The 19,995-nt window shown below is 44.4% G+C and overlaps 1 long non-coding RNA gene across 3 annotated transcripts; it reads left to right on the plus strand.

Moving 5' to 3' along the window:
• On the plus strand, positions 1–19,684 carry LOC139016135 (uncharacterized). 3 transcript variants are annotated; one of them, XR_011472611.1, is made up of 4 exons: positions 1–83; positions 6,825–6,880; positions 10,804–10,910; positions 19,613–19,684. It is a non-coding gene; the product is annotated as an uncharacterized lncRNA (long non-coding RNA). The 3 variants fall into 3 exon arrangements; XR_011472610.1 differs by lacking the exon at positions 19,613–19,684 and adding an exon at positions 14,599–15,375; XR_011472609.1 differs by lacking the exon at positions 19,613–19,684 and adding an exon at positions 13,546–13,994.
• The last annotated feature ends 311 nt before the right edge of the window (positions 19,685–19,995 follow it).

The raw sequence follows: 19,995 nt of genomic DNA on the forward strand, positions 1-19,995 counted from the left end.
GTGCCGCTGGCGACTCAAGGGTCTGCGCGGAACCCTTCAAGGTGGAAGGCGGGAGTCCGTGCCCTTTGCGAATCCGACCGCCAGTAAGAAAACCATGGCGGTTTGGGAGCTGAGCCCAGGGTGGAGGGAGGATGGAGACACGGCTTCCGGGCGACGGGGCGCCCCGGAGTCCAGCCTCGGCACCTCAGCCGCCTCAGGTCCTCTGAGCGGGGCCCTTGCTCGCAGGCACTGATTTTCGAGAGAGAACTTTCCACAGCAGCTCAGGTGGCCTCCTCGTTCTTCTCGAATGTTAGGATTTCAGACAAAACTGGTTCATGAAATGACCCCTCCGCAGGTGCCTTGGGGAAGAGGCGGGAAGGGGCGGTTTTGTTTTCCCCGCTGACATTTCACTTAAATGTCCAGGGACCACCCACAGCGTCCTCCGGTGCTCCCAGCCTGGCCTCCCCGCTGCAGGGCCGCCCGGCTCCCGTGCCTTCATGGAGGGTCCTGCTCTTCAGCCAGGGATGCCCATGGAGCCCAAGGCCTGAGACCAGAGCAGCTTTCCCCGAAATCTCCAGTGAAGGGGCCCAGGTGCACACTCCCAGCTCCACCGCAGGAAGCACTGAACTCAGGGTAACAGGCTGCCATTTGCAGGGCTTACAGAACGCCTGCGGATGCCTCGCTACACCCTGCCGCTGGGTCCGGTTTTATTGTGATTACTCTTGTTATTAGATAAAGAAACGTAAACTCAGGAGGGTGAAGGGACTTACTTAAGGTTCATGACAATACCGGTGGAAGCTCGAGGTCACACCCAAATTTAATGATGTTAAAGCCCCATGTCATTTTATGCTGCCCCTTAATTTAAGAAATGTTCACAGGAAGAATCTTGCTTGCATTTACTATTATGTGGTTTTAAGATATGTATGCTTGACAAAATTTCTCATGCGTTACAACCCAAAGGATGCTTTATCATCACTCCCAAACTGCCTATTGAGAACTCCCGTCAGTTCCCAGAAAAAATGTTTAAACATTCTTTATTTTTATTTTTTTAAAATATATTTTATTGATGTTTTACAGAGAGGAAGGGAGAGAGATAGAGAGCTAGAAACATCGATGAGAGAGAAACATCGATCAGCTGCCTCCTGTACATCCCCCACTGGGGATGTGCCCGCAACCCAGGGACATGCCCTTGACCGGAATCGAACCTGGGACCTTTCAGTCCGCAGGCCAACGCTCTATCCACTGAGCCAAACCGGTTTTGGCTGTTTAAACATTCTTTAATGCATTGTAGAAACATTATTCCATTTAAGTGCTGTCCAATTTTACTTTCACAGAGCCCCAGAAGTATAGTTAATTACCAGGTATGTGCCTCAATTCAACCATCATTCTTTTTTCATGGACCATTTCATTATTATTAGCCATGACTTTTTAAAAAAATCTTTATTGTTGAAAGTATATCCTCCTTTTCCCCCCATTGACCCCTTTCAGTCCTCCCCCGCCCCCACCTCAGGCCTTTACCACACTATTGTCTCTGTCCATGGGTTATGCATATACGCATGCAAGTTCTTTGGTTGATGTCTTCCCACCTACCCAATCTCTCATGGACCATTTTGATTCCTCTGAATGAATGAGTGAGGCTTAGATTTCCCAAACTTTTCATGTTATAATTATGTCTTTATAAGCTTCTCTGATTGACTTCATGATCTGGCTTTTTATTGACCTTGCTGCCTATTCTTACCCATGTTCCTTTCCTCATTGACTTCACCTCTACTGAATCTGAGAACTCTCCTCAGATGTGACTCAGGTAGACCACCTTCACTTGTGTCCCCTGCTCACCACCTTCTTCAATCCTGTCACTGAGAAGATGATCAGCAGACATTAATTTGCAGACGCCAATCTACCTCTTTCAAGCCTGTAGCCATTTTACACAGCTATTCAGATGTTACAGGTACTTGAAAGATCAGGAAACAGTTACTTGGTATCTGTTGTAATACATTTCTTCCCCTCTCAATTGGACATTAAGACCTATTCATTGCATAAGCTTTAGGTTTTGAGATTTTCACAACATAAAGCCCATCACTGATAGAGTAATGAAGGAAATGTTCCACATGTTAATATATAGTTGAGAAAAGAGAGCATTGTAGATTTATTTTTTTTAATTCAGGGCCTTAATTATTAGTGATTATTTGTACCTTTATATTTTTGGCAAGTACACATGATTAAACTCTTTATAAATTCAGAAAATGAATAATGTCTTAAAATCAAGGAAAGCCCTAAGGCATCAGAGAGATTGTTTTTTTTTCAGTATCATGAAGAAAAATGGTTGCCAGCAAGCAGTGTGGCCAGGTTATCCAAGGAGACAACTGTCTCTGCTCCCCAGGGACCAGCTTCGGAAGCTTCCTTGTTGTCCAGAGCTGCTTCACTGATTCACTGTACAGGCTGGCTTTCCCTGCAGCAGTCAGCATTTAAAAATTTGTCTTCAGCCCTGCTTGTCAGCAGTCAGCTTCAGTTGGATAAAGTAATTTCATTTTCATATTTGCTCATTTCATTCATTCACTCAATCAACAGACTATCAATCTCCTATCATATGCCAAGAACTGTGTTAGGTTCTGGAGATGAAAAAATAAGATAATGGTTCCTTCTAGCACTTGAAGAGCTTACAAACTAGTGATAGAGGAAGATGTACCAATAACTCAATAAAAATAATGCTTTGACTTTATTTGTATTATTGGAATTTTATAAATCCATTCATGTACACAAAGTGCTCACATAACCATGCTGGTATGTTCTGCAACTTTTAAGTGAAATGATGTAAAACAAAAACAATTTTACCATATAGATTAATTAATAAGATAAGAGTTAAGTTCCTGTGGACATTAGGACACAACAAAATGATGTTGAATTTGAGGACCTGCGGTACATTAAAAATTGAAATACACCTTTAAGGAAAGTCTAGGGATATGAGAAATCCACATGAATGTGTAAGTTATTTAGAGAGTTAACACTGAAGATTTGCATTCTGAAAACAGCTTTGAATCTTAGATGCAGATGACCTTTGTTTTAGTTGCTTATAAAATTTATGCAGAGGTATCTTCTAACAGGGGTTAGTAACTTGGGGAGGGGAGTGCTGCAAATTAAGATCCTATTGGTGGGAGGTCCATTTTTTCTGTTCTTCATGCTATAGTCTGAAACAGGAGCTACAGGATGGGATGACTAAAACAATTTACTTCCTCTGGGTACCCATAACCCTATATTGGCATAGGCATGGCTTTCTAAGTTGTTCCATCATCATTTTCACCACCAGGGTTCAGTGCAACTTTTCAGTTAGCCAGGGCCCCTAGAAATGGTGCCGAAAAGTACTGTGGCTTAAAATATAATACTTATAGTTTACTATGAACTTATTGCTTAAAATGTATCCTATTTAATATTCACAATCACTATGAAAGTCATAAATTTCAGGTGTATTAAAAATAAGTCTCTGTGTCAGATTTGTGGTATTCTTTTGTTTAGATGAAATCTTTATTGTTCAGATTATTACAGTTGTTCCTCTTTTTTCCCCCCATAGCTCTCCTCCACCCAGTTCCCACCCCACCCTCTGCCCCTTCCTGTACCCCCACATCCCTTTCTCCCCAAGATTTGTCAGTCCACTCTCTTTCTATGCCCTTGGTTCTATTATATGCACCAGTTTACGCTGTTCATCAGATTTTTTATTCACTTGATTTTTAGATTCACTTATTGATAGATATGTATTTGCTGTTCATAATTTTTATCTTTTCCTTTTTCTTCTTCTTCCTCTTCTTAAAGAATACCTTTCAGTATTTCCTATAATACTGGTTTGGTGGTGATGAACTCCTTTAGCTTTTTCTTATCTGTGAAGCTCTTTATCTGACCTTCAATTCTGAATGTTAGCTTTGCTGGATAAAGTAATCTTGGTTGTATGTTCTTGGCATTCATCACTTTGAATATTTCTTGCCACTCCCTTCTGGCCTGCATAGTTTCTGTTGAGAAATCAGCTGACAGTCGTATGGGTATCCCCCTTGTAGGTGACTGGCTGTTTTTTTCTTGCTGCTTTTAAGATTCTCTCTTTGTCTTTTGCCCTTGGCATTTTAATTATGATGTGTCTTGGTGTGTCCTTGTTGGATTCCTTTTATTTGGGGTTCTCTGTGCATCCTGGACTTGTAAGTCTATTTCTTTCACCAGGTAGGGGAAGTTTTCTGTCATTATTTCTTCAAATAGGTTTTCAATATCTTGCTCTCTCTCATCTTCTGGCACCCCTATAATTCGGATGTTGGTACGCTTGAAGCTGTCCCAGAGGCTCCTTACACTATCTTCGTATTTTTGGATTCTTTTTGCTTTTCTGGCTGGGTATTTTTTAAAAAATATATTTTATTGATTTTTTTACAGAGAGGAAGGGAGAGAGATAGAGAGTCAGAAACATCGATGAGAGAGAAACATCGATCAGCTGCCTCCTGCACACCCCCCACTGGGGATGTGTCCGCAACCCAGGTACATGCCCTCAACCAGAATTGAACCTGGGACCCTTCAGTCAGCAGGCCGACGCTCTATCCACTGAGCCAAACTAGTTTCGGCTGGTTCGGTATTTTTTGCTTCTTTGTATTTCAAATCTTTGACTTGATTCTTGGGATCCTCTTGTCTGCTGTTGGATCTTTGTATATTATTCTTTATTTCAGTCAGTGTATGCTTAATTTCTAGTTGGTCTTTTTTCATATCCTCTTACTAAATTTATCGGCGGTTTCTAGAAAATTCTTGACAAACCTTAATACTATGGTTTTGAACTCTACATCCAGTCGTTGGCTTTCCTCCATTTCAGTCATTTGTGACCTGTTTCTTTGTCTCCACATTTTGGCTGCTTCCCTGTGTTGATAGAGTGGCTTTGTGTGCTAGGTGTCCTATAGGGACCAGTGGCTCAGCCTCCCCAATTACCTGAGGTGGACACTGTTGGTGCAGCCCTTTGTGAGCTTTGTGCACAGTCTTGTTGTAGTTATGCCTTGATTGTTGTAGGTATCACTGGGAGGAATTGACCTCCAGACCAATTGGCTGTGAGAATCAGCTGTGTCTGCAGTGGGAGAACTTCTGTGCTGAAGACACCCTTCTGGGGCAAGACTTGCTTCAGTGGGGCTTTGGTGCTCATTGAGTCTGCCCCCTGAGTGTGTCCCTTATGGATCTGAGGAGTTGTAATCTGGATGGTCTCACTCTGACCACTGGGCACACTGGCTCTTGGATCTAAGGTAGTTCTAATTTAGCCTCTGCCTGAGGCTACCCGACAGGAGCTATGAAGATATCTGCAGATTCCCCTTCCTTGTTTGGGGTTTGGAGGTGCCCAGATGAGTCCCAGCTGTGAAGCAATGCAAGCTGCTGTGGGGCCTTGGGCCTTCTCTTGGAAGTTCTGGGTCTGTCTGTCCCAGCTGCAGTTGTTAGATAATGTTCATATTGCAAAGGGCCAGGGCATTCATATGCAAAAGCCTCTGCAGCAGCTTGGGTGGGGTGGGGTCTCAGGGAAACAACAGGGTGGAGCAAGCAGCTATGGCTGATCCTCAGCCCTGCGCTAAGGCCCGCCCTCCCCTCTGTGTCCCGGTAATTGCTGCAGGCACCCCTGAGAGAAAGCCGCCCTCGAGTTCTGAGTTCTGCCTGCTGCCAGACAGTCCAGGTTCTCCCTGTATGAGTCTAGGTCCCCAGAGACTCACCTGGAACTGGAGTTCAGAGCAGTAGGGGGCTTGTGACTCCCTCCTGCCAGCCCTTGCCGTGTGTGCCTCTGTACCTCTGCACTTTACCTCCGTACCTCCTCTGAGTCTCAGTGTGCTTTTCTCTTTTTTTCAAGTTGTAGTATTTCCACTCAGCCAGCTTTCCTGTGGTTCTGGATGATGTCCTTTTGTCTTTTAGTTGTTTTTTGAATTTGTTGTGGGAGGCAGCAATTTCCAGTGTTTACCTATGCCAGCATCTTGGTTTCTCCAGATTTGTGATATTCTTATGTCTATGTCTTTTGTCCTATGGTTCATCTTGGCATCAGACATAGGACAGTTCAACATGAGGCCCTTGACCTAAACAGCTCCCAGTGCTAACTAAGAACTGGCAATTTACTACATTGTTTTCAGTGATTGTTCAAAAGGAATCATCAAGGTAAACTTTGTGGATTTTCTTTGGCTAACTCCGTGGTTGGCACACTGCAGCTCACGAGCCACATGCGGCTCTTTGGCCCCTTGAGTGTGGCTCTTCCACAAAATACCACGTGTGGGTGTGCATTTACAGTGCGATTGAAACTTTGTGGCCCATGCGCAAAAGTCAGTTTTGGGCCTGGGCGAGTCTATTTTGAAGAAGTACTGTTGATATTTGGTTCTGTTGACTAATTAGTTTGCTGACCAATGAACTAACTAGACTCCTTTCAACATTGAAATTCTAGACTTTAGAGACAAGAATAGACCTGGGTTGTGGGGAGGAGATGTGAAAGGCCTGTAAGTGGAAGTATCTGAGTATTGGACTGCCAGCTAGAATTCATAATAATTTCATAGACTTGGGTGATGCTGTCCATAATTTTCTCCGGTATTTCTATGGTACTTATAAAAACAATTGTTTATGTCTAGTAATGCATCTGCAAGTCTTCTTTGATTTTGAAGCCGCAGAACACCTCAACTGATAGCTGGGATTGTTGGAATTTAGTTTTTATTTCTAATAACAAAACATTTTGAAGTCTACATTGAGACTCTGGGAAGGACCTTTACTTCAAAATCCTTACAGCTTCAGGATCTTTCTGACCTTGAAGAAAGGGAAAATGAAGGTATTGTGGTTGCACCACTTCAGAAGCAAAGCTGAAGTTCTGTGCTTTACAGGTGGTGTCATCCTGAGTGCAGGAATCTCGGAGTTGGCATGGCCGAGGAGCGTTTGGGTAAGCTGGAGGAGGGTCTGTTTCTGGAGTGTGTTTGGGTAGTAGGGACCTCTCTTTTTTTCTTTGATTTAAAACTCATCTTTTCAAATACATCATCAAGTTCTCCCATTGTTAAACCACTAACCCTCTGAGCAGAATTTTTCTGCCTTTCAACACCGGTTTTTTGCTTGCATGTTTTTGTTTTTTAATTTTAAGCAATACCTGAAAGAACCATTAACTTTAAAATTTTAGAGATGACTTCTTGCTAGGATGCTTGGAGGAGGGAAATTTTGGTTAAGGTTTTGCTTCAAATACTGATCTTGTGTAGCCTTCCATTAAAATTACCTTCCAAAAATTTAAATACTCTCATGAAAATATTCAATCCTTTGCCTCTTATAGAGGGGCTAGAGGAGGAAGAGTCAAATGTAAATAGGATATTCTGATCAGTACTGAGTTTTTTCCCTAAAATCTATAGCACTTTGGCTTAGGGTTTTAAGTCAGAGGCAGGGCTGTTTGTGGATGGAGTGGATTAACTGCTGCCCTGGCCTGCTTGGGTTGCATAAGTTCCTCCCCCCGCCCTCCCCCATCCCCTGCAATACCCTCGAGATCTCTTGGCATCAAAGGGTCAGGAGGGGGACACCTTTGAGGCCTCCCCTGCCTTCCTCTCCAAGCTGGAAAGGGAGACAAGGAGGGAGGCCCTGATGAGATATATGCCACAGTACAGAGCCGCCTGGGTTACCTATAGTAACCCCCACACCCCCATCCTATCCCAACCTCACTGCATGCCCTATAGTGGTCCCTTCATGGGCTCAGTCTCTTCTAGGCTCCTTGGAGACATAGCTCCCTTGACTGACCATGCTAAACCCATTGTTAGTTCTGGTCACATAGCCAGAGATAAGAAAAGTCTGAAGTTGATCCAGAGGGACCTCAGCAATTTCGATGGGCCTTCTACCTGCACAAATTTCTGCAGGCCTGCACCTCCTGCCTGGCCCCAGCACCTCCCCACTCAGCTCTCCCTTTTTCCTTGCCTGCACTCCCATTGGAGGGGCCAGCAGGGGCAGACCACTCATGCAGCCCCCAGCTCCAGCTCTGTCTGTGCCCTACATGGTAGATGCCCATATGCTGGACCCACGGGGAGAGGTGCTCTGCTCCAGGCACCTAGGCAACAGCCGGGGCAAGTGGGCTGTTGCCCAGGCTGAGGTGGTGCCCAAGATGGGGCTAAGCTTGCCCAAGGGTAGTAGCCAGAGGAAGCCCCCCACCCTCACCCCCATCCCCAGCCCCAATCAGGTAAATGTGTATATGTGGGTATGCTTTGGAGGTGAAAACTTTCTAGGGGTGGTTTAACATATTCCAAAAGCACATAAGGAAATGTGATAGGTGGATTTGAGTCCTGATGTACTGTCAGGGGAAGTTATTCTGATACTAGTAGCCCATCCTGCGATATCGTGTGCAGTAGTCCACCTGCTGCTGCTGCGGGCGCCGGGGGGAACCGAGGTGCACCACAGGGAGCTGCGAAGCTTCCACAAGAGGCTGAATCGAGCCACCAGCGCTCACAGGAGCCGGGAGGGACTCGCGCCAATTCTGCGGGAGGCCAGAGGGAGCCTTGCTGCTTCCACGGGATGCGGGCCCACAGTCTCCTCTCCAGGCTTGTGCTCCATTGCAGAGGCTGCCAGCGAGCCCTGTCCTTGTCTGTGTCCGCTCTGGCTCCAGGGGGCCGGCCCAAGTCCAGCACGACGGCTTGCCAGCCCTCCTGTCTCTGTCTCCATATTAGCTCAGGCCTCACCTGTGCGCACAACCTCCTGGTGTATGGTCATGACATGTTATGGTGTCCTGGCCTAATTTGCATATTTCCTCTTTCTCTCTCTCTCTCTCTCTCTCTCTCTCTCTCTCTATATATATATATATATATATATATATATATCCCATGTAATAAAAATCTACTATGCAAATTGTCTCCTTGACCAGAAGTTCAACCAGGGGGTGGGGCCGGCTGGCTACCTGCCATAACCTACTTTTAGTTAAAAAGTTTTAATTTCAAACCATTCTTTGTGGTTACTTCAAGTCAGCATGGCTTAGTTTGTTGAACTTTGTCCCATGCATCAGGAGGTGAGGGCAAATGCCCAGTTTCAAATTCAATTCTAGTAGGAGAGCTGGCCGTAGGCATCTAGTCTCTGTCTCTCTCTCTCTCTCTCTCTCTCTCTCTCTCTCTCTCTGTGTCTCTGTGAAATCCAGAACTAAAAAAAATAATCAAGCATTTTTATTAAACACACAACAAAAATCCCTTCCTAACTGTTGGCCAGCTATCAAGGAGTTGCTGGAGATAACGAAGAATGTGTGAGCAGTAACTGCCTATGACTTCCCTCCTCAGGACTTTATTTCTGGAAACGTACTGGTGGGGCCACTGCTCCATTCACTTGTCCTGCCTCAGCCTCTGTGGACCCCACTGCGGGTCATGTTTGTGTTCCTCCGCTCCCTCCAGCTCAGCCCAGCACCAAACCTACCTACTTACTTCTGTGTCCAACACAGATCCTTTGACGCATGATTCCAAGTGAATGTACTGGTTCCTCTACTCCTGCAAAGAGAGGAGAGTCATTACTACATCACATTAAGTCAGTGAGAGTTAAATGCCTGAGTGAGTGAAAGAAATTCTGAGTGAATAAGATTTAATAATAGACCTAAATGACCACAGATAACTGCTGGTGGCTTAGCAATCTGAGATGCAGAATGGTGCCAACCACACAGAGGACAATAGCACAGCGTCCCCTAGTGGAGCAGTGGGACTGGGAAACAGGACAGCATGTTTTGTGGCAGGAGAAACAAGGGAAACGCAGAATTCATATTTATCTGTTTTCTAGGAGGGCTTTTTCTGGAGAAAGCAGCCGCCTTGGCTAAGGGATACATTTAGACCTCTCAATGCCACATACAAGCAAAACATGGCACAGACGCTACATGACAAGGATTGTCTAACGAGGATGAGATTTTCTATAAGAATAAAGGGTAAATGGGGACAATTTGGAATTCTTATCTGAAATGGTTAGGTGGGATTCTAGGCAGAGTGCAAGGGCCTCCAATTCCTATGTGGTTAATTAGTTTGCGGATGCTGTTCTCTTGGTGCCTGCCCAAGTTGCCTCCCAAAGTTCCTTACTGAGAATGAAAGCAAGTGTTTTTCTCTGTGTTGACCAGTGAGCCAGCAAATACATAGTGTGCTTAAGGCACAGCCTGGGAATGGGGATCAGTGAGTGTGGGGAATCCAGGAGGTGAGGAACAACAAATGGGATCGTCCTGGAGACTCATTTCCTGACCCCTTTCAGTGGCTCACCAGATCGCTAGCTCAGCAGGTACCAGCACATAATGGAAAAAGAACCCCCTTTTCCAATGAGATAATTTCTTTCATCCAACAGCTTTCATGGTGGTGGTATAGATGTCCCTGCCTCACCTTGCCTATAAGCATGATGCATTCCATGCAGGCTCCCTCTCCACAGGACCTGTAGCCATGGGACACATGGTCCAACTAAGTCTGGCCTAATCCTCTTCTATGGAAGCACCGGGAGGTGGCTGAGGTGGGGACCTAGATGATGCACGGCGGAGGGGACAGCAGTCACAGGAGGTAGCTGCTGCCAGCTCCTCCCCTACATTCCCCCCAACCAGGCACTGAGCTCCTGGGGCCATTAGGCAGTGATGGCGAACCTGTTGAGCTCTGTGTGTCAGCATTTTGAAAAACCCTAAATAACTCTGGTGCCATGTCACATATAGAAATTTTTTGATATTTGCAACCATAGTAAAACAAAGATTTATATTTTTGATATTTATTTGATATATTTAAATGCCATTTAACAAAGAAAAATCAACCAAAAAAACGAGTTCTTGTGTCATAGGTGTGCCTCACTGCCGTAAGGGGCTCCGTGGCTCAGATCCAAATAGTGTGTGTTGTACGTTGACCACAGATGGAGAAGAGGGGAAGATGGTGAGGAAGAGGAGGAGAGGACGAGGAAGAGGCCGACTCAGCCAGTGACTGCAGGGAAAGCAGCTTCAGGAGGCACAGCGCCTACAGGTACCCACCCAGCCCATGGCTGAGGGCTCTTGCCCACCTCCTCTGCCCTCACCCGAGCTCTCCCAAACCCGAACCCCAACCTCCACTCCCCCGACTGAGGAGAAATGCCAGGGCACATCGAGTGACACTCACACACAATAGAAACAAACACAACACAACACAACAGCACACCTACATCTACCAGAGGACAGAGCGAATTGTTCATGGAGGTTGCCTTGTTTCAGTTTGCAGGCCACATACTGGCTCGCTCTTTCTCTGCCCCCAGCCCTCCCATTTTCCTCTTTAATGCTGTTCTCTTGGTGCCTGCCCAAGTTACCTCCCAAAGTTCCTTACTGAGAATGAAAACAAGTGTTTTTCTCTGTGTTGACCAGTGAGCCGGCAAATACATAGTGTGTTTAAGGCACAGCCTGGGAATGAATCAGGTGAATTATCACATTTGTTTTGGCTTTGCTTGCAGTGTCTCCATGAGGCAGGACCAAAACTTTGGCACATGGATCCATTGCATTCATTTTTTCTCCCCTTGTGTTGGTTTGGTATTTTGGGATGAAAGAAGCCTCTTGTTTTGCAAACCTCTCTGTGTTTCTAATGTGGTTTCCTTTAGGTTTATATTATATATCTGTTCTTTAAAAGGGACTTAAGGATTTAGAGAGGTTGTCTCCCTCCCTGTTCCCTCTTTTTCTCTCTCCCTCTCCCTCACTCTCTCCCTCTCCCTCTCTCCTCTTTCTTACACACACACACACACACACACACACACACACACACTCCCCTTTGCACGCCTAGCTGTGTGGTTTTAAAATTATGTTGAGGAAATGGATCAGTTTGGGTTATGTCAACCTAAGAAATATTCAAACGTGTAAGAACTTTTGTGAGTTTATTTGAGCCAAACTGACAATTGCTGGGAAGCAGAATCTCAAAGGATTGAGAAAATGCTCCAGAGAATGGCAGTTTCTCACCTTATTTGATACATTACCATCCAAATAAGACTTACATGTATTAAATCCATTGGTGATAGAATAAAAAGTAAAATGATAGACACATACTTCTTTTTTAAAAATATATTTTATTAATTTTTTTATATATATATTTTTGTTGATTTTTTACAGAGAGGAAGGGAGAGAGATAGAGACTTAGAAACATCGATGCGAGAGAAACATCGATCAACTGCCTCCTGCACATCTCCCACTGGGGATGTGCCCGCAACCCAGGTACATGCCCCTGACCGGAATCGAACCCGGGACCCTTCAGTCCGCAGGCCGACGCTCTATCCACTGAGCCAAACCTGTTAGAGCGGCACATATTTCTTTTACATAGGTGGGTACAAGATAGTTAATAGTCAGCAACTAGTTCAATAACAGTGAGGGCATTTGTGGTCTCCCTTCTAATGTGGTATCTGTGCTTTGAGGGGTCTAGAAAAAGGAAATTATTTTGAGATTCCAAAGGAATGTTATGGTAGATGCAAAAAGACAACATACAGGCTTAGTAAGGTGAAAATTGAACTTAGTCAGGTAAGATTCTAGCCTAGAACGTGACTACTGCTTTTAGTTTTAAATTCAGCCCTAGCCAGTTTGGCTCTGGGATAGAGCGCTGACTTGTGGACTGAAGGGTCCGGGTTTCATTCCCGGTCAGGGCACCTGTCCATATTGTAGGCAACTAATCAATGGTTCTCTCTCATCCTTGATGTTCCTCTCTCCCTCTCTCCTTCTCTGTCTGAAATCAATAAAAATATATATTTTTTAAACAGTTTTAATTTCAGATCATCCTTTGTGGTTATTTTAAGTCTCTGAGTTAGTAAGGCTGCCACACAGGCACCGCTCGGTATACAATGTTTCATTTTAGCTTGCCATTGTACACTCAATCTTTAACTTAAGGATCAATATAAGTCTTTGTAAATTTAGTTGGCATTACTAAATTATTTTCTTAATGATTTTTATCCAATTAGAGTCTTAATCGGAAATAACTTTGTCCCCTCAACCCCAGGCAAGTCCTTGCTGGCTTTATGCTTAAAATTCCAAAAAATATAGGAGAGGTCAGAGAGTTGTTGGCTGGCTTACCAGAACTCATTGGAAAATGCAACCAGACTTTGTCAAAAATAAAATAAGGTGGCAGAGAACTATGGGCTCTTTGAATGAACCGGAATTACAGCAAATTTCAAGAGCTTGCTTTCAATGGCATTTGTGGCTATGAGTTGGTTTATTACTTTCACATCAGAGGTTCTTTAATAAATAGTATAAGAGTAAACAAATAACAAAAATTATGTTTTCTTATTCATTTATTTCCCAGAAAAACAAGCCACTTGATCTTTGAATTTGTTAGCTGTTTTCAGTTGATTTTTTTAAGTCTCTGCCTTAAATGGTTTTGTTAGTGTAAGCATGTCAAACTTGCAGCCGGCAGGCCGCACATGCCTCATTCCCGCCAGCCACGAGTTTGACATGCTTCCTCTAGGGGAGTGTTCTTTCTTGCTGTTTTATGGCTAGCCAGCATTCCCATGGGCATAGACATCATTAATTAGTCAGAACAATAATACTTATACTATGATGTAGATTTTCCCAGCCAACAAGAAAGGATTTTGGAATTTTCAGTTATCTGGAGCTTCATTTGAGTTTCTGATTTTTCTTTCATCATTTTTTCCTTGTAGATGGAGTCCTAGAACATAATTTCATTTTTTTAATTAACTGACCTTATCTGGGGCTCTTCAAGTTCTTCGTCTCTGGTGGATTATGGATCAACTGCCTGGGGTGGTTGGAAATACACAGATTTTATCCTGACAGCCCCAAGCTGTGAATTAATTGTGGGGTCTGGCTGAGAAATGTTCCTTTATAAAGGTAATAAATAGCCTGGCTGCATCAACCTATGAACGATCAGATCATGGTTTGATTTCCCGTCAGGGCAGATGCCCAGGTTGCAGGCTCAAACCCCAGTGTGGGGTGTGCAGGAGGCACCCAGTCAATGATTATCTCTTGTCATTGATGTGTCTATCTCTCTCTCCCTCTCCCTACTTTTTGAAATCAACAAAAAATATATTTTTAAAAGGTGATAATTCTTTTATTCTCTAAAGATTAAGGAAAGTTATTTATGTATATGCTATTTTCAGTTAGCTTTATATTAATCAAGAGACCTGAGACGATTTCTCAACCCACTCATCACTGAAGTTCAAAACCATTCCTGAAGGGTAGTTGGAGTCTGTATTAGTTTGATAGGTCTAGCGTAACCAAGAACCACAAACTTAGCTTAAGTCCAAAATTGAAATGTTACGGTTCAATATCTATGTCACCCCAACCCAAATTCATATGTTGAAACCCAATGACCAATGCAAGAGTATTATTTCATTTGGCAAGTAATTAGGGTTAGAGGAGATCATAATGGTGAAGCCCTCATGAATGAGAATAGTGTCCTTGTAAGGGTCATGAAGAGCTTGCTTCCTCTCTGTCTACTCTCCATGTGAGGATGCCGTGTGATATCAGTTGTGTACTGTAGGCAACCGATATATTTCTCTCTCATATTGATGTTTCTCTCTTTCTCCCCCTCTCCCTACCCCCTTGTCTCTCTTTAAAATCAATAAACATATCTTTGGGTGCGAATTTAAAAAAAAAAATCAAACATGGATATTGAGAATTTCAAGAAAATGGCAACATTTTTGAACTGTAAAGTGTGTCCCACTCCACACCACTGTAACTGGTGTATTTTGTAGGTCAGCTATTTTTCCAGGAAGCAGTATGGCCATGGGAGGAAGACTGTCAGATTTCAGCTTTGAAGAGGAGCTCAGATTGCCAGACTGGACTAGCTCTTCTGAATTTCCTGAGAATAAAGTATGGTAGCAACCATCTCAGGTAGAAACTGTAGCTTAACTCTAACCCTGCTGTTTGGCTTAACAATAGAAAAGTTATTTTGATTTTCTGAATTATAGAAATCATCCCATTCGATTGAATGCCTTATTGATTGTAATGTGAATATCCCATTGATTGTGATCTTACTGGTTTTAGGAAGCACATTCTTCTAGTCCCCAAAACCAGGACAGCACATTTACTCTAAATTGCCTCGATGGCTCTAGATAATGTGTTCCTGGTGACTCAGTGGTCCCAAGAGCCAGGGCTCTAGATAATGTGTTTCTGTTAAGGCACTGATCCTGAGATCCAAAACTATAATTAACATGCTTAATTCTGCTTCTGCAAACTAATTTATTGCCAACCAGGTTCCTCATCCCAAACCCTGGGATGTAGTCAATACCTTTGTGATTTTTGCCTCTGTAAATCTGGTATTGCGGCCATCTTATCAATTTGAGATTTGGGAGAGTGAAATGCCCCCTCAGAGCCCCGGATTGCAATAAACGTGACTCTTTAATTCGACTTCTTGAGGCGTCCTTCTGTGATTCGTGGGGTACATTATAACAAGATGCCAGGCCCTGTGGCTTTCTTGGAGAGCTCTTCAATACTCCCCTCCTCCCACCTTCTTTTACACCCCCTCCCCACATCCCACCATGCCTGGGCTCTGGGGCCACCCAAGTGTGCAGTCCAAATCCTGCCTCACTGTGAGTGGAGAGGGGAGACCCAGAGGGAGATAGTTCTCTTTTCTGCAGGTGAAAGGAACCATTTAGTCGCTGGTGATTTTGGGGAAAAGGCTCCCTCTTCTGTAGGCACTTCAGCCCAAGAATAATAAAGGTTGCCTAAATAAAGGTTAGAACTTGAGGAGGGGGAGGGCTGCTTGGTTGCTAAGGGGCACATGCAGGACAGGCTGCCAATTGTGACATGGCTGCCAATTGTGACATGGCTGCCAATTGTGACATGGCTGCCAATTATTGGGCTCCTGCTCAGCGCAGGGACTTGGTCCCACTTCTCTGGGTTGCGTGTACGTGCCCCAGTATTTTGGATCGCTCCTTGTGCTCCAGTCTCCTGGATCGCGTATTGTGCTCCATTATTTTGGATTACCTCTTGTGCCCCAGTCTTCTGGGTCACTCTCCTTGCCCCATTCGCCTTGGTGGCTCACTGTGCCCCGGACCTCTGCCTGTCATGTCCGGGCTGCACATGTGGGCCCCACGGTTCCTGTTCCTATGGCAGCTGTTGTGGCTGCAGGTCCAGGCAGCTCCGATTCCGGAGGTGGCCATGGACTCTCTCCTGCTGACCCCCATGCCCCTGGGGCCCACCAAGCCCTGGTCTTGGGATCAGCAAAATCCTGCACACCTTGAACTTTCTTCTGTCAACCATGAAGTCTCAGCTGTACTTGCAGAGGCCCCTGAGAAAACGGAACCTTCTCCAAACCCTCAGGAGGCTTTAGTTCAGCTTCCACCCCAACAAGAAGCTGCAACTCAGCCTGCAGTGTCCTCTGAGCCGTTGAAATTTTTGTTGGACCACCACGGAGATCAAGATAAACAGCAACCCTATCGTGAATATGTTCGCTCTTCAAAGAGATCAATTCTCCCTTCTGTGCCTCTTGAAGAGATAAAAAATTCTCACATCCATCAGGCTCAGCAGCCAACCTTTCCACCCGTGGACCTGGGACTCACCATCACTCCTGAACACACTTGGGGGCTGCGGCTACAGCCCTGCAGCAGACTGCAGCTCCACCAAAGCCCTCTGAGGTGACATTTCAACAGGAAGCGGGGGTTCAGGGTCAGTGGCCAACCATCCCACCCGTGGACCTTGGACTCACCATCCCTCCTGAACACACTTCGGGGGCTGCGGTTACAGTTCTGCAGCAGAATGCAGCTCCTTCAAAGCCCTCTGAGGTGACATTTCAACAGGAAGCGGGGGTTCAGGGTCAGTGGCCAACCATCCCACCCATGGACCTTGGACTCACCATCCCTCCTGAACACACTTCGGGGGCTGCGGCTACAGCCCTGCAGCAGAATGCAGCTCCTCCAAAGCCCTCTGAGGTGACATTTCAACAGGAAGTGGGGGTTCAGGGTCAGTGGCCAACCATCCCACCCGTGGACCTTGGACTCACCATCCCTCCTGAACACACTTCGGGGGCTGCGGCTACAGCCCTGCAGCAGAATGCAGCACCTTCAAAGCCCTCTGAAGTGACATTTCCACTGGAAGTGCTTGTTCAGGCTCAGTGGCCAAACATTCCACCCGTGGACCTGGGACTCACCATCACTCCTGAACACACTTCGGGGGCTGCGGCTACAGCCCTGAAGCCGAATGCAGCTCCTCCAAAGTCCTCTGAGGTGACATTTCCACAGGAAGCACCGGTTCAGGCTCCTCAGCCAACCTTTCCACCTTTGGACCTGGAGATCACCATCACTCCAGAACCGACTTTGGAGGCTGATGTTACAGCCCTGCAGCAGACTACAGCTCTTGCAAAGCACCCCGAGGTGACACTTCAACATCCAGAACTTGCTCAGGTGACGCAGCCAACTTTTCCTGAGGTCACAGCCACAGGTCTACTGTTCAACCTAGAAGTCACCATAACTCCGCCTCCACAGACATCAGAGACAGTTCCTCCAATGACTGAACAGAGTGCCACCATGAACATCTGTGAGCTCTGTTCCTGCAGTAATGGGACACTGTCATGTATTGGTTTTGACTCAAAGCAGAGGCTCGACAGAGTGCCAGTACCAGAGCCCAGCACCTATAATGGCACCTTCACCATCTTGTAAGTATTGCCTTTCCTCATTTGCTCTCTGCATCCTGGCTGACATGGCAGCCTTTTCCTTGAGGTCTTCCTGGGCCTTCCTCATCTCCCCCAAACCATGTTGAATTACTTTGTTTTTATCTTTGTTTGATAGCTCTTCCTTATCTTTATTCTTCTTAATACTTTGTTCCCCCTTAACCAGTCTTTTGCTTGTAATTGCCCATATTATTTTTCCAAATTTTTAGCCCTAGCACTTCATTCCTTAACCTCTACTGTCCTCCCACTTATGCTTCATTCTCTTTATAGCCACATGGCCCTCTCCCAGACTCATTGGTGGTGATACAACAAAGTGGTTAGGAGTAGAGATTCTACAACCAGAGTGACTGGCTTTGAACCCACTACGCCTTTATTAGTGTTGAGACTCAATTTCCTCAACTGTAAAATGAAGATTATATAGTTACCTTTACATAGGATTGTTGTGAGTTTTAGGAGAGTTAATGTGTGTGTGTGTGTGTGTGTGTGTGTGTATACATATATATAATTTATAAAATTTCCTAACATATGTCTGTGTTCGCTATTATTATTTGATCCCTCAGTCATATCTAGAACTTATCTTTGTCCCCTGGCTTTCTATATAAATGACCCATTTTGTTCCCAGCCCAGGTTTAAGTACTGTGTGAGCCACAGAAGTATGACTTTGTCTATGGAACATGACAGTGGTAGGGGGGAAGAAAGGGAATATACATAAAAAAGGAGGTGATATATAATTAAGCTCTGAAAGAAATACAGGCCAGAGGTGCTATAATACAGCAGAATCTTTAGTTATTGGTGTAAGGAAGTCAGGGAAAGCTGCATGGATAACCCAGAAGTTTAGCTGGGACTTAAGGGAGGCTATGGTTTGGTAAAATAGTGAGTACAGTAGGGCAAAGGCATGGCTACAGGAATGATCATGACTTAATAGACCAGTCTGGTTATAAAGAATTGATTTAGGAAGTAGTGATAAATATGATGATGAAAACTCTTGACTATCAGATCTAGGGGTTTCGAAGTTACACTGAAAAAAGGAGCTCTAGTGAAAGTTTTCAAGTGAGGAAGACAGATGAGTAAAAAAAAAAAAGGGGGGTGGGGATTATTTCAGATTCCATAGGTAGAGTGATCTAGAAAGGAAATCTTGAGTCAGGGAGACCAAGTAGAATACTCTAGGAGTTCAGTGAGAAGACTCTGAATCAGAATGTTGTGATAGAAGAAGAAAGAAAATCCTCAGAACACTATAAAGGAAGAACTGACAAGCTTTAGTAATTGACTGGAGTGAGGATGGGATGTACAGTAAAGAGAAAGATCAAGTATGACCCTGGAAAATTTCTGTCCTGGATGATGAGGAGAATGATGGTGGTATGACAGGTGGGCATACAGCAGTTGTGAAAGAGAGCCAGGTTTAGGAGGTGAGCTCAGTTTGGGCTTCTTTCATTGGTGAGCATAAAGCAACAAGAAGGCTTCTGCTTGAGAGGAGATGTCCACTAGGCAGAGGGGCAGACAGATAACTGACTTTTTCTGACCTTCCTGAAAAATATGTAAACTGAATAGGTAAGTTATTGCTGAGGGATGAGGACAAAGCTAAAGATTCAAAGTCATCCACTGAGTTAGTGTTTGAAACTGAACCTCAGGAATTTAACAGCTTGTTTTAAACACTTGTAATTCATGGACACATGAATTCTCACTGTTTGTGGGTTTTTTAAAAAAATACATTATTATTGATTTCAGAGAGGAGGGGAGAGGGAGAGAGAGAATGATGAGGTCAATGATGAGAATCAATGATGAGATGAATGATGAGAATCATTGATCTGTTGCTTACTTCACGCCCCCTACTGGTGATGTAGCCACAACCCAGGCATGTGCCTTTGACCAGAATTGAACCTGGGACCCCTGAGTTCACAAGCTGATGCTCTATCCACTGAGCAAAACCAACTGGAGCTCACATTATATCTTTATTAATTGTGCAAACTGGAAAGCTGACAGATGTGGAGATTAGAAAGCTTGTGTTTCCTGCATTTAAATATCAAGGTTGTAATGTTTTTTTTACTTTTTCTGTTCATTTGTTTCTTACTTATTCAATGATACTAACTGTTTCTTTGCAGAAACTTGCAAGGAAACGCCATTTCTTACATTGGTAAAGATACGTGGAAGTCATACCATTTGGTTGAGAAACTGTGAGTATATTCTCTCCATACGTAAATTAAAAAAAAACTAACTGCATTGTAAGAACTTCTTGGCCCAGAATTTTGAGGTCAGTAGCTCTGAGAAAAGGTATTTCCTACTCTGTATCCCAAATCAAGTCTATTGATTGCAATTCTGTTCATTTTAAAAAATTAAATTTGGTAGGCCCTCTTTATAATCAAGGTCAATTGAAACTTATTTTCTTTTATGATAAGCAACACATGATTATTTTTTTTAATATATGAAAATTAGAGAGCAGATATACTGAAAACCCTGCTTGTGTCCTCATCCCCACCCGAAGGTA

Source organism: Myotis yumanensis, unplaced genomic scaffold (assembly GCF_028538775.1).
Source record: "Myotis yumanensis isolate MYYU_CA2020_CCGP unplaced genomic scaffold, mMyoYum1.0.hap1 SCAF_9, whole genome shotgun sequence".
Taxonomy (NCBI): Eukaryota; Metazoa; Chordata; class Mammalia; order Chiroptera; family Vespertilionidae; genus Myotis; species Myotis yumanensis.